Source organism: Pseudophryne corroboree, chromosome 10, assembly GCF_028390025.1.
Source record: "Pseudophryne corroboree isolate aPseCor3 chromosome 10, aPseCor3.hap2, whole genome shotgun sequence".
In the NCBI taxonomy this organism is placed as follows: Eukaryota; Metazoa; Chordata; class Amphibia; order Anura; family Myobatrachidae; genus Pseudophryne; species Pseudophryne corroboree.
In genome coordinates, this window is record NC_086453.1 from 179,785,677 (window position 1) to 179,801,258 (window position 15,582).

General features: G+C 40.8%; 3 pseudogenes; 1 reads left to right on the forward strand and 2 right to left on the reverse strand.

Annotated features, from left to right (window-relative positions):
• Positions 1-2,669: 2,669 nt before the first annotated feature.
• Positions 2,670-2,788, reverse strand: LOC134968321 (5S ribosomal RNA; annotated as a pseudogene).
• Positions 2,789-9,877: 7,089 nt separating this feature from the next.
• On the reverse strand, positions 9,878-9,996 carry LOC134968355 (5S ribosomal RNA; annotated as a pseudogene).
• Positions 9,997-15,032: 5,036 nt separating this feature from the next.
• On the forward strand, positions 15,033-15,151 carry LOC134968296 (5S ribosomal RNA; annotated as a pseudogene).
• The last annotated feature ends 431 nt before the right edge of the window (positions 15,152-15,582 follow it).

A 15,582-nucleotide genomic window follows, 5' to 3' on the forward strand; every position in this document is an offset into this window, starting at 1 on the left:
ACACAAAGCTGTAAGTCAAACTGCTTATATTTGTTATTATAGGTTAGGATTTTCTCGATTCTTAATGGCAAAATTAACGCGATTTCAAATTTATACCTATTTTTCTTATTGGCAATCCAAAACACGTGACAATAAGATGCCGTTTTGAGATCCACATAAATCCATGTAAATCCAAACCCCCACATCTCTAATTATTATGTCAATACAGGTGCAGTGGCATACAGCGCACACAGTGAGATTACATATATATATATATATCACCACCAAATGAATCAGAGGGTGCTTAATTGCTTTCTAATAGACCAGCAATCGATACAGATAGTCAATATGTCTCAATAGAAAAAACATTTTTTTTAATAAGACTATGCTCATTTCAACATTGATAGATCAGCAAACCCTTTTTACATACACATAATATTGAACATAATTATATGTCAGCAGATAGTAACAGTGGGGTATTGCTCTTCACAACCCTGATGCATTTCGTCCTGAAAGGACTTCTTCAGAGGGGTGATCTGTACAGTCAAAATGTAAATTAAATGGTATCATTCATGCTGTGAATGGGTCCATTCGCAAAAGAATATCCCACAATAGAGTACTCAACTTTAGGTGAACATCTAACATACACTAATTTAAGTGTTTATACTCCTGTGTAGTGATGTGTCTGACTCCCAAAGTTTGATTTGTCTGACTTTGGGAGTCAGACACATCACTACACAGGAGTGTAAACACTTAAATTAGTGTATGTTAGATGTTCATCTAAAGTTGAGTACTCTATTGTGGGATATTCATTTGCGAATGGACCCGTTCACAGCATGAATGATACCATTTCATTTCAATTTTGACTGTACAGATCACCCCTCTGATGAAACGCGTCATGGTTGTGAACAGCAATACCCTACTGTTACTATCTGCTGACATATAATTATGTTCAATATTATGTGTATGTGAAAAGGGGTTTGCTGATCTATCAATGTTGAATTGAGCATATTCTTATAAAAAAAAAATGTTTTTCTATTGAGACATATTGACTATCTGTATGGATTGCTGGTCTATTAGAAAGCAATTAAGCGCCCTCTGATTCATTTGGTGGTGATACGTGGTTTGGATCCTCACTAACAGGAGGATTGCTTTGGAGGTGCTGCTGCTCGAATAGCGCAAGATAAGGGCAAATTTGGGATTGTTCATATATATATATATATATATATAAATGATGACTACTTTGTCATTTACAAGCCATTCCACAAAACCTTCTTACTTATATACAGTATGTCTGTTATATAAGTTACCCTTGTTAAGATGTTAAACTACACTGTTAAACTCTGGACTTTTCCTTCTATCCAGAGGTTACCTACCAATCAAATGTAGATGATTACATATAATGCTTGCTGGTTTAATGATGATAAAATCACTGTTTAAATAGTTCTCAGAATTCTGGTTTAAGGAAACACAGAATCACTTCAAAACAGGGCCATTCAGTGCAAATATTACTGTGACACAAATAAGGGTAACTTGACAGTGGAGGTAAACAATGTTAACCAGCTTACTGACAGCTTGTTTTAATCCTTACACAAAAAAAGAAGGGTTTTTGATCCTGCACCGACCTAGATTCAATGTACGTGGGTAATCGTATAGGAGCCAGAAATGGACAATCATGCTAACTATTAGTAATCGCTTTCTGTCCGTATGGCGGTGCGCCATACTTGCCTACTTTTGAAAAAGCATTTCAGGGAGATGTGAAAGTAACACCTATCAGCGCGGGCGTGTACTGCTACATCTGAGAGGCGTGTCATAAAAATGACTGACATCCAAATGTAAATGAGCCCCAAAGTTTGTAAGATCTACTTGTTGAAGAAAAGACTGATTTTTTTCAGGAATTGTTCGTGTATTGTGTTTTAGAAGAGGTTCCATATACTGTAAGTGGCCAAGAGAAACCTTATTTAAAATACATGTAGCCATAGTGATCATTGTGCCTTATAACAATGCAGGGAAATGGCACTGATGAACTCATTTGAATGTATGTATCTATGATTTCTTTTTTTACCCCAAGAATGTAAAGTAAAATCAGGGAGATTGCTGGTCTATTCAGGGAGTGAGGGAGATTGCTACTATTTCAGGGAGTCTCCTGCAGAATAAGGGAGGGTAGGCAACTCTGCGGTGCGCCCAGAGTCAAAAAATGAAGGGGGGGGGGGGTCTACGTGCGAAAAGAGAAAAGTATGACTCTTGTTTAGGCGCACTCTTGTGTTAACTAAATGTTAATTCATTATTAATGTATCTAAAAATTAATGATGAAATCTTTATTTCTACTCTTTAAAATGCACAGGGACTAAACAAAACAAGTTAAACATAAAGCAAATGTGGATATGCCAGCTGGAGAAATAGGTCTCCCAAAATTAAAAATGTCCAGATCTTAATTATACCTGGACAAATGCATATCCGAAGATAGCTACATACTATGCTGCTTCCGTCTGCCCAAGATCTGTACAAACTGTGTTTGTATAAATGCAGCCCTATGTTGGGTTACAATCGTGAGTGGGAGAGCCCACACACTAGGTAACAGTTCTAACAAATAACCACTGTAATGGGTGAAAAAAATAAATAAAGGAAGTAGAGAAATAAGGTATGAGTGGTGATACTGCTGTTGGTGTATTTCTACGGGGAAGAGAATCTTCCTACTTCACTGGGTATTCCCTAGTGGTCGCCCGTCTAGGTACTGACCCAGCCCACCTACGTTTAGCTTCCAAGATCGGACGAGATTGGGTGTGAACGTGCGGGTATGGTCGTAGGAAGGTTTGACCCTATAGCACCAATGAGAGTGTACCGAAATGGGAGGATTGATTCCTCCTCCGAAAAAGAATACTGAGGATACGTGAAGAAAAGAATGACGTTGGATAAATAAGTGTGAATCTGCTGTCCACGTTAGACTGAGGAGACGTGTCTCCTGAGGGGACACGCTCCCCTGAATCGTGGATGAGAGTTCACAGAAGGAAGAACAGTAGGAAAACCGTTACAAGGATAGAAAAAAGTGGTTACAAATGGATTGTTATATAAAGTTACAGTAGGTCCCTTTGGGTTACCTCAAATATTTAAATATTAACAAATCCTGGTTCAAAAATAGATCACAGTGACAGGTGTCAAGACAAATTTCCAAAAGAAATAAAGGTAATAACAATTTCTTATAAGTGGTGCCAGATCACAGGGTATGTATAACGTTACTTGTACATAACAAATTTCAGTAGCAATTAGTGATTAATGAATTTGTGCAGTGCACCAAGGCCTTGAATGTCACTGGTGATATTACCAGAGTGTTCTTTATCAAAGCTAATGTTGGTTTCTACCATAACCCATTATATGAGGCAAAAAGAATTAACACCTATACAATTCTCTCTTTGGTGAAAGATCTCAAAGGAACAAAAATGTAAAATACACAGTTTGAGAATACCTGGGCAGAGTACATGCAGGATCACACCATACCTGTCCTAATTACACTTGAATACGAGGGAAGAATATTACACACTGTACTTAAGCAAGGAATGAACATGGATATGCCATGCTCATTGTCTGAAAATACAAGCAGTGTCAGCAGCAGAGATTCCCTCTGTAAAGAGACAGGCTTAAGTGAGTAAGGTAGATGAATATGCAATAACACCCATTCAGTTGGTGGGCAGGCGGGGTGCCTGCAGGGGATGTGGGGCCACCAATGACCTGCCCCTATCACAAAGTTATCCCACAAAATACCTTAATGAAATAGTACACGTGTGTGCAATGCAGCAAAGCTGGAAACTCCAGCAATATAAATAAGAGTAATTTTTTTGCAATGGCAAAGAAATATGCCATTCTAGCATTAGGTATGTTGCAATAGAGTAAATAAGCATTAAATATCACCACTTCAAGTGCCAGACAGGTAAGGTGCCCGCAAGGAAAACGTGTTTCACCCGGTCACGGTCTTGTTCACTTCCATTCTGAGCAGCTCCTAATAGTCAGATACCTGAGTGTTTAACAACCCTTTAATGATTCCTGTCAGCCAATAGCTAACCATGTGGGCGGGAGTACAATAAACATGTGGTCCAATCGCGGGCCTTCTAAGCATGCATCATGTGGGCGGACTAAATTAGAGAAATGAGATGGACAGAAAAGTGCGGAAGTTCGACTCCCCACTTCCGCCCTGACTGTATCGTCGTGGCGAGAATAAGGACAGTGTTATAAAGACAAAATCACATTGGGCGGGCTGCAGCAGGCTGGGGAGGGCGGGGATTACTGCCCTGGATGGAATCGTCCTTATCAAAGCGGCCGCGAAGGGCGGCATGACGCCGGGTAATTGTGGGCGGAAGTTGTCATCTGGACTTCCGCCCACATGAGTATACCGGGTTGTTAAGATACCCGCGTCAGGGTAGACGTAACCACAGGCTGCGAGGGGCCAGCATAAGGTTGCTAGGATACCAATAATACATAGGAGGACACACGGAGAGGGGCCAGTATACCTCACCCATCCAGCGTAGTATAAAAAATGTAGATACTGAAATAGTTACAAGTGTGTGAGAAAAATAATAATAAAAATATACATAAAAAATGAAATATGATAAAAGGTAATAATAGATAAATTAAATATAATAAGTATGAAAGTAATAATGGTGAGATGGGTAAAAATATAGCAATATATATGTGTGTATACAAATAGGTATACTTAACTTGCAGCAAAATAGGAAATAAAGTAAAAATATAATGAAAAGGACTAACAGAATAGAAGGAAAGAATGAAAATGAAGAATAATAGGGGTGAGGGGACGTAAATGGGCAGCAGCCATTGGTGAATAGTGACCTACTCGGGTAGTAATTTGGAGGGAAGCGTGAGGGAAAGTTACTTGTTGTGTATATGTGTATGCAAGTGAATGGATGTTGAGATATGAATAAGTTTGTATGGATTACTAGGGGGAAACCATGATGGGAGAATAATTAGATGAATAACAAGTGACGAGTGGAGATGATATTGGTACCAGATTGCCAGAGATGGTACAACTGGGTATGTCTGGTGTGGGAGTGTGCAGTGTAAGCTGCTGAAGGGCAAAGTGTTAGTCTATATGACATGGCCCTGGAGTGTTCTGTGACTGCCCAAGGTGCAATGGGCTTGCACCTTGGGTCAAGTGTGTATCAAGTAGGAATATGCTGAAGGTGTGAGAACAAACTGGGAGGAAAAAAGTGAAAGTGAATAGGGAGTGTAGGGAGAGGGTCATAAGAGTGAATGTGATGGGATGGTAGTGCAGGAGTGATGTGTACCTAGTGTGAGTATCCTGAGTGCTGTAGATGCTGTATTCAAGGTCAAAAAGAGAGGATAAAGACAGCTGTGAGAAGATGTAAAGAAGTGTCCTGGTTGACAGAGTAACGGGTATGCTAGTAGGATTTGAGTGGAAAGGCAACGGATAAGGGGAGGCAATATAAGATGCGTGAATGAATATTAATAATGCTTGAGATAGGAGAAAAAATAATTATTATATAATAAAAAATAGATAATACAGATAAGAAAAAATAAGAATAAAAAAAAATAAAAAAATAAAATAAAATAAAAGTCTATATACAATGTCTATATATGCGTAATGATGAGAATATTAAGGAATCCTAAACATCCACCATGATGATGTGCCTAAAGAGTGTGCAGGTTGTAGAAATAAGGAAATGTATACTGAGGAATGTATAAGTCATATGCAAGAATTATAAAGTATTATTATAAGAATACACTGAAATTAATGTTCTCATTGAGGCCATTAGGTCGAAGTCCACCCAACCTGAAAGTCCACTTGCTTTCTTTTTTCAAGAGTTCTTTGGTGATGTCGCCGCCCCTAATTCCCAGATGAATTTGCTCCAGACCAAAAATCTTGAGGTCCTTCTGATAATCCTTGTGCCGGGTGAAAAAGTGTCTGGCAACTGTGGTTATCTGCTTCATCCGGGCAAGGTCCATGGCGGCATTGCGACAGGTGCCAAGATGTTCCAAAGCTCTTTCCTTAAGTTTATGGGTTGTCATTCCTATGTACCTGACGTTGCAACTGCATGTGATGCAGTAAACAAGTGCTTGTGTGTCGCAATTGAAAAATTGTTTGATCCTTATGGTTTTGCCATATCTGTCCACCACTGAGTTGGTTTTCAAGATATGGGGGCAAGCTTTGCATTTGCCACACGGAAAATAACCCGTCACTGTTGTGTGTGCTGGTATTCCACTGGCCATGAAGTCCGTTATCTGACTTTGTATTGGTGTTTTTTTAACGAAATTGCTTCTGACCAGGTGGTCCTTAATATTTTTGGACCGGCGCCAACTCATGTTGATTTTTGAGTCTATGTAAGGTGATAAATCCGCATCCGACTGTAAAATGGGAAGATGTTTTTCAATTGCCTGCTTTAGGAGTTTCCATTCAGGACAGAAAGTTCCAACGAACCTAATTTTGGTCTCATCCGTCTTAGTCTTGAGCTGGCGTTGTGAGATTAAAGTGTCTCTATTGGTATAGAGTGCCTCTTTCTGAGCCCGCTTGAGCGAGCGCTTGCTGTATCCCCTCTCTGAGAGCCGGTTGATCAGTTCGTGACTTTTCACCTTATAGATCCCTACCTCCGAGCCGTTTCGCCTCAGTCTCAAAAATCCCCCCTTCGGAATGTTCTCTATGGTGGGCGGGAAGTGTGCGCTGGTTTGGAGGAGGATGCTGTTTATGGCGGTTTCTTTCCGATAGAGTTCCGTTGCTATCACGCCGTCTGGAGACTTGTAGACCCGTAGGTCCAGGAAGGCAACCATGTCTTTGCTGATTGTGTGTGTTAATTTTATGTTCAGGTTACTGGTGTTAAGAAGATGAATGAAAGATAACAGGAGTTCCTCTGTGCCATCCCAGATGATAAAAATATCATCTATATACCTAAGCCAGATTAACACATGTTATGTGTACAAGTCATTCCATTCATTGAAAACATGAGTTTGCTCCCATCTTCCCAGAAATAGGTTGGCGTAGGTCGGTGCACAAGCCGCGCCCATAGCGGTACCTCTGACTTGCAGGGCAAACCGATCCTGGAAAGTGAAATGATTCTTCTCCAGTACAAATTTCAACAGATTGAAAAGTAGAGAATTGAAGTCATCATTCCCGTTGGAGTCCAAGAAGTGTTTGACTGCCTCGAGGCCCATCTGATGGTCGATACTGGTGTACTAGGCTTCTATGTCCAACGTAGCTAATAGGAAATGCTCCTCAAAGTTGATATCTTGAATCTTATGGAGCAGGTCCGATGTGTCCTGTAGATAGGATGGCAACTGCAATACGTACTCTCGAAGATGTAAGTCCAGGAAACGACTTGGTTGTTCCAGCATCCCTCCATTCCCAGACATGATAGGTCTTCCAGGTGGTCTATGGATGTTCTTGTGGACCTTGGGAAGGAGGTAGAAGGTGGGTGTCCTGGGATTAGTGACTGAGAGGTATTTTTATTCCTGTTTGGTTATGGTACCAGTTGCTACTGCTTTGTTAATCAGCTGGGAATATTCTCTCAAAAACTGTGGGAACGGATTGTGGGAAAGTTTTTGATAACAGGTTGTCTGGTTCAGTTGGCGGAGTGCCTCAATCGTATACATCTCTGTCGGCCACAGGACGATATTACCGCCCTTATCGGACCGTTTTATAACCACATCTTTCCAAGAATGTAGTTCCTTAAGTGCTAGTTTTTCTTCATTCTTCAGATTGTCCGGGAATGTATGCCGCTTATTGATATTTCTCATGTGGATATTATCAAATTCCTTGGCAACCAAATTTAGGAATACTCGCACTTCGGTGCTATTGTCATCTGAAGGGAAAAAGGTGGATTTGCCTTTACACATTGGACGTCGGTCAATTGGTAGGTCCATGTTGGATTCCGCGTGTAATTCTTCCAGGATGCTGAGTGTTTTACTGTCTTCCTCCGTTAATGGGACTTCCAATATGTCCTCCTTTTGTTGGCTCCTCAAAGCAAAAAAATGTTTTAACAAGAGTTTGTGACCGAATAGCCTTAAATCTTTTTCCCACAAGAACCTATCAAAGGACTGAGTGGGGGAGAAGGAGAGGCCTTTACTGAGAACATTTGATTGTGCAGGGGTAAGGGTTCTATGAGATAGATTGATTATTGTTATACGTTGAGATATAGTCGGGTCTACCGTATTTTCCGCCTCTGGCGTTCCGGATACCTTAATGTTCGTGGCGGGTCCCAATGGGGGTCTTGTCCCGTGTCTCTTCTCCCCCCCTTGTCTCGTCTTTCTTGTGGTCTGTACCTTCCTCTTGGTTTCTGTCCTCGTTCTAAAAAATAAGGGGAACCTTCTCTGCTGGAATTAGGGGTGAGTCGTGCCGTGTCGTGTTCCTCACTCAGAGAATCCTCACTATTGGACGACTCAAATTCTGAGAACGTGTACTCCTCTTGTTGTCTTCTACCTCTGTGTCTGGAGGGCTGTGAGTTCCACTTGAAGATGTCTCCTTGGGAGAAGTCTCGCTTGTTTCTTTGTAACTTACTGCGTTTCCTGTCAATGATGGTTTTTTCATAGCTATCGAGATCCTTCTTGTATTTTTCGAAGGTTGTCTGGAAAGATAGATCTTTTTTCCCAGTTTTCTAGGTCTTTTCCCAGATCCTCTATTTCTTTTCAACCTGATCCACCACCAAGGTATCATGTTTAATCAGGATATGCAATAGGTCACTAGAACATTTCAGGAGAGCTGATTCCCATTCACTCTTAAGGTTCTCTGTAGCGAGGGGAAAAGAGGGGAAAATCTTGGGCCTAAGACCCCTTGGTACTTTTTTATACTTAATATAATTGTCTAAGGTAGTGATATCCCAGGTTAGGCGGATGCGTCTCTGGAGAGTTTTTTGTAATTTGGAGAAAGATGGTCTCCAATCTGTGGACGTTTTCTCAATGCTCAGAGTTTCGGAGAAGAGATCTTCAAATTGTCCTCCATTCCTCCATTTTGACAACTCATTTTTGAGAGAGAAGGAGGACATAATGTGGTATGGGTATTACGAATGCCAAAATGCCAAAGACTCTTATAACATGGGTTATAGCACTCACCGATCTTGGTTGAAAGCGTTAACTAAAGTTGATACATGTAGGGCCGTAGTCAAATTAGGACATGTTTAACCAAATAAAAGAGAGAAAAAAGAGAAAAAGGGGAATTAAGGGGCGATAAAGACTGTCTGCCCTGAAAAAAGATTATATAGCGTGGACGTGCAATGGATCAGAAGCTGAGCATTGCTCAGCATAAAACAATGCTTACACAAAAAAAGAAGGGTTTTTGATCCTGCACCGACCTAGATTCAATGTACGTGGGTAATCGTATAGGAGCCAGAAATGGACAATCATGCTAACTATTAGTAATCGCTTTCTGTCCGCATGGCGGTGCGCCCAGAGTCAAAAAACAGGGGGGTATACGTGCGAAAAGAGAAAAGTATGACTCTTGTTTGGGTGCATTCTTGTGTTAACTAAATGTTAATTAATTATTAATGTATCTAAAAATTAATGATGAAATCTTTATTTCTACTCTTTAAAATGCACAGGGACTAAACAAAACAAGTTAAACATAAAGCAAATGTGGATATGCCAGCTGGAGAAATAGGTCTCCCAAAATTAAAAATGTCCAGATCTTAATTATACCTGGATAAATGCATATCGGAAGATAGCTACATACTATGCTGCTTCCGTCTGCCCAAGATCTGTACAAACTGTGTTTGTATTAATGCAGCCCTATGTTGGGTTACAATCGTGAGTGGGAGAGCCCACACACTAGGTAACAGTTCTAACAAATAACCACTGTAATGGGTGAAAAAAAAAAAGTAAAGGAAGTAGAGAAATAAGGTATGAGTGGTGATACTGCTGTTGGTGTATTTCTACGGGGAAGAGAATCTTCCTACTTCACTGGGTATTCCCTAGTGGTCGCCCGTCTAGGTACTGACCCAGCCCACCTACGTTTAGCTTCCAAGATCGGACGAGATTGGGCGTGAATGTGGGGGTATGGTCGTAGGAAGGTTTGACCCTATAGCACCAATGAGAGTGTACCGAAATGGGAGGATTGATTCCTCCTCCGAAAAAGAATACTGAGGATGCGTGAAGAAAAGAATGACGTTGGATAAATAAGTGTGAATCTGCTGTCCACGTTAGACTGAGGAGACGTGTCTCCTGAGGGGACACGCTCCCCTGAATCGTGGATGAGAGTTCACAGAAGGAAGAACAGTTGGAAAACCGTTACAAGGATAGAAAAAAGTGGTTACAAATGAATTGTTATATAAAGTTACAGTAGGTCCCTTTGGGTTACCTCAAATATTTAAATATTAACAAATCCTGGTTCAAAAATAGATCACTGTGACAGGTGTCAAGACAAATTTCCAAAAGAAATAAAGGTAATAACAATTTCTTATAAGTGGTGCCAGATCACAGGTCCACAAGAACATCCATAGACCACCTGGAAGACCTATCATGTCTGGGAATGGAGGGATGCTGGAACAACCAAGTCGTTTCCTGGACTTACATCTTCGAGAGTACGTATTGCAGTTGCCATCCTATCTATAGGACACATCGGACCTGCTCCATAAGATTCAAGATATCAACTTTGAGGAGCATTTCCTATTAGCTACGTTGGACGTAGAAGCCTTGTACACCAGTATCGACCATCAGATAGGCCTCGAGGCAGTCAAACACTTCTTGGACTCCAACGGGAATGATGACTTCAATTCTCTACTTTTCAATCTGTTGAAATTTGTACTGGAGAAGAATCATTTCACTTTCCAGGATCGGTTTGCCCTGCAAGTCAGGGGTACTGCTATGGGCGCGGCTTGCGCACCGACCTACGCCAACCTATTTCTGGGAAGATGGGAGCAAACTCATGTTTTCAATGAATGAAATGACTTGTACACAGAACATGTGTTAATCTGGCTTAGGTATATAGATGATATTTTTATCATCTGGGATGGCATAGAGGAACTCCTGTTATCTTTCATTCATCTTCTTAACACCAATAACCTGAACATAAAATTAACACACACAATCAGCAAAGACATGGTTGCCTTCCTGGACCTACGGGTCTACAAGTCTCCAGACGGCGTGATAGCAACGGAACTCTATCGGAAAGAAACCGCCAAAAACAGCATCCTCCTCCAAACCAGCGCACACCTCCCGCCCACCATAGAGAACATTCCGAAGGGGGAATTTTTGAGACTGAGGCGAAACTGCTTGGAGGTAGGGATCTATAAGGTGAAAAGTCACGAACTGATCAACCGGCTCTCAGAGAGGGGATACAGCAAGCGCTCGCTCAAGCGGGCTCAGAAAGAGGCACTCTATACCAATAGAGACACTTTAATCTCACAACGCCAGCTCAAGACTAAGAAGGATGAGACCAAAATTAGGTTCATTGGAACTTTCTGTCCTGAATGGAAACTCCTAAAGCAGGCAATTGAAAAACATCTTCCCATTTTACAGTCAGATGCGGATTTATCACCTTACATAGACTCAAAAATCAACATGAGTTGGCGCCGGTCCAAAAATATTAAGGACCACCTGGTCAGAAGCAATTTCGTTAAAAAAACACCAATACAAAGTCAGATAACGGACTTCATGGCCAGTGGAATACCAGCACACACAACAGTGACGGGTTATTTTCCGTGTGGCAAATGCAAAGCTTGCCCCCATATCTTGAAAACCAACTCAGTGGTGGACAGATATGGCAAAACCATAAGGATCAAACAATTTTTCAATTGCAACACACAAGCACTTGTTTACTGCATCAGATGCAGTTGCAACGTCAGGTACATAGGAATGACAACCCGTAAACTTAAGGAAAGAGCTTTGGAACATCTTGGCACCTGTCGCAATGCCGCCATGGACCTTGCCCGGATGAAGCAGATAACCACAGTTGCCAGACACTTTTTCACCCGGCACAAGGATTATCAGAAGGACCTCAAGATTTTTGGTCTGGAGCAAATTCATCTGGGAATTAGGGGCGGCGACATCACCAAAGAACTCTTGAAAAAAGAAAGCGAGTGGACTTTCAGGTTGGGAGGACTTCGACCTAATGGCCTCAATGAGAACATTAATTTCAGTGTATTCTTATAATAATACTTTATAATTCTTGCATATGACTTATACATTCCTCAGTGTACATTTCTTATTTCTACAACCTGCACACTCTTTAGGCACATCATCATGGTGGATGTTTAGGATTCCTTAATATTCTCATCATTACACATATATATTTTTATATTGATTTTTATTTTTATATTGATTTTTATTTTTTTATTTTTATTTTCATTCTTATTTTTTCTTATCTGTATTATCTATTTTTTATTATATAATGATTATTTTTTCTCCTTTCTCAAGCATTATTAATATTCATTCACGCATCTTTTATTGCCTCCCCTTATCCGTTGCCCTTCCACTCAATTCCTACTAGCATACCCGTTACTCTGTCAACCAGAACACTTCTTTACATCTTCTCACAGCTGTCTTTATCCTCTCTTTTTGACCTTGCATACAGCATCTACAGCACTCAGGATACTCACACTAGGTACACATCACTCCTGCACTACCATCCCATCACATTCACTCTTATGACCCTCTCCCTACACTCCCTATTCACTTTCACTTTTTTCCTCCCAGTTTGTTCTCACACCTTCAGCATATTCCTACTTGATACACACTTGACCCAAGGTGCAAGCCCATTGCACCTTGGGCAGTCACAGAACACTCCAGGGCCATGTCATATAGACTAACACTTTGCCCTTCAGCAGCTTACACTGCACACTCCCACACCAGACATACCCAGTTGTACCATCTCCACTCGTCACTTGTTATTCATCTAATTATTCTCCCATCATGGTTTCCCCCTAGTAATCCATACAAACTTATTCATATCTCAACATCCATTCACTTGCATACACATATACACAACAAGTAACTTTCCCTCACGCTTCCCTCCAAATTACTACCCGAGTAGGTCACTATTCACCAATGGCTGCTGCCCATTTACGTCCCCTCACCCCTATTATTCTTCATTTTCATTCTTTCCTTCTATTCTGTTAGTCCTTTTCATTATATTTTTACTTTATTTCCTTTTTTGCTGCCAGTTAAGTATACCTATTTGTATACACACATATATATTGCTATATTCTTACCCATCTCACCATTATTACTTTCATACTTATTATATTTAATTTATCTATTATTACCTTTTATCATATTTAATTTTTTATGTATATTTTTATTATTATTATATATTTGTAATATATAATTATTATTATTATTATTTATTATTCTCACACACTTGTAACTATTTCAGTATCTACATTTTTTATACTACGGGGGATGGGTGAGGTATACTGGCCCCTCTCCGTGTGTCCTCCTATGTATTATTGGTATCCTAGCAACCTTATGCTGGCCCCTCGCAGCCTGTGGTTACGTCTACCCTGACGCGGGTATCCTAACAACCCGGTATACTCATGTGGGCGGAAGTCCAGATGACAACTTCCGCCCACAATTACCCGGCGTCATGCCACCCTTCGCGGCCGCTTTGATAAGGACGATTCCGTCCAGGGCAGTAATCCCCGCCCTCCCCAGCCTGCTGCAGCCCGCCCAACGTGATTTTGTCGTTATAACACTGTCCTTATTCTCGCCACGACGATACAGTCAGGGCGGAAGTGGGGAGTCGAATTTCCGCCCTCTACTGTCCATCTTATTTCTCTAATTTAGTCCGCCCACATGATTCATGCTTAGAAGGCTCGCGATTGGACCACATGTTTATTGTACTCCCGCCCACATGGTCAGCTATTGGCTGACAGGAATCATTAAAGGGTTGTTAAACACTCAGGTATCTGACTATTAGGAGCTGCTCAGAATGGAAGTGAACAAGCTCGTGACCGGGTGAAACGCGTTTTCCTTGCGGGCACCTTACCTGTCTGACACTTGAAGTGGTGATATTTGATGCTTATTTACTCTATTGCAACATACCTAATGCTAGAATAGCATATTTCTTTGCCATTGCAAAAAAATTACTCTTATTTATATTGCTGGAGTTTCCAGCTTTGCTGCATTGCACACACGTGTACTATTTCATTTAGGTACTTTGTGGGATAACTTTGTGATAGGGGCAGGTCATTGGTGGCCCCACATCCCCTGCAGGCACCCCGCCTGCCCACCAACTGAATGGGTGTTATTGCATATTCATCTACCTTACTCACTTAAGCCTGTCTCTTTACAGAGAGAATCTCTGCTGCTGACACTGCTTGTGTTTTCAGACAATGAGCATGGCATATCCATGTTCATTCCTTGCTTAAGTACAGTGTGTAATATTCTTCCCTCGTATTCAAGTGTAATTAGGACAGGTATGGTGTGATCCTGCATGTACTCTGCCCAGGTATTCTCAAACTGTGTATTTTACATTTTTGTTCCTTTGAGGTCTTTCACCAAAGAGAGAATTGTATAGGTATTAATTCTTTTTGCCTCAGATAATGGGTTATGGTAGAAACCAACATTAGCTTTGATAAAGAACACTCTGGTAATATCACCAGTGACATTCAAGGCCTTGGTGCACTGCACAAATTCATTACATTAATCACTAATTGCTACTGAAATTTGTTATGTACAAGTAACGTTATACATACCCTGTGATCTGGCACCACTTATAAGAAATTGTTATTACCTTTATTTCTTTTGGAAATTTGTCTTGACACCTGTCACTGTGATCTATTTTTGAACCAGGATTTGTTAATATTTAAATATTTGAGGTAACCCAAAGGGACCTACTGTAACTTTATATAACAATCCATTTGTAACCACTTTTTTCTATCCTTGTAACGGTTTTCCTACTGTTCTTCCTTCTGTGAACTCTCATCCACGATTCAGGGGAGTGTGTCCCCTCAGGAGACACGTCTCCTCAGTCTAACGTGGACAGCAAATTCACACTTATTTATCCAACGTCATTCTTTTCTTCACGTATCCTCAGTATTCTTTTTCGGAGGAGGAATCAATCCTCCCATTCCGGTGCACTCTCATTGGTGCTATAGGGTCAAACTTCCTACGACCATACCCCCACGTTCACGCCCAATCTTGTCCGATCTTGGAAGTTAAACGTAGGTGGGCTGGGTCAGTACCTAGACGGGCGACCACTAGGGAATACCCAGTGAAGTAGGAAGATTCTCTTCCCCGTAGAAACACACCAACAGCAGTATCACCACTCATACCTTATTTCTCTACTTCCTTTATTTTTTTCCCCACCCATTACAGTGGTTATTTGTTAGAACTGTTACCTAGTGTGTGGGCTCTCCCACTCACGATTGTAACCCAACATAGGGCTGCATTAATACAAACACAGTTTGTACAGATCTTGGGCAGACGGAAGCAGCATAGTATGTAGCTATCTTCCGATATGCATTTATCCAGGTATAATTAAGATCTGGACATTTTTAATTTTGGGAGACCTATTTCTCCAGCTGGCATATCCACATTTGCTTTATGTTTAACTTGTTTTGTTTAGTCCCTGTGCATTTTAAAGAGTAGAAATAAAGATTTCATCATTAATTTTTAGATACATTAATAATGAATTAACATTTAGTTAACACAAGA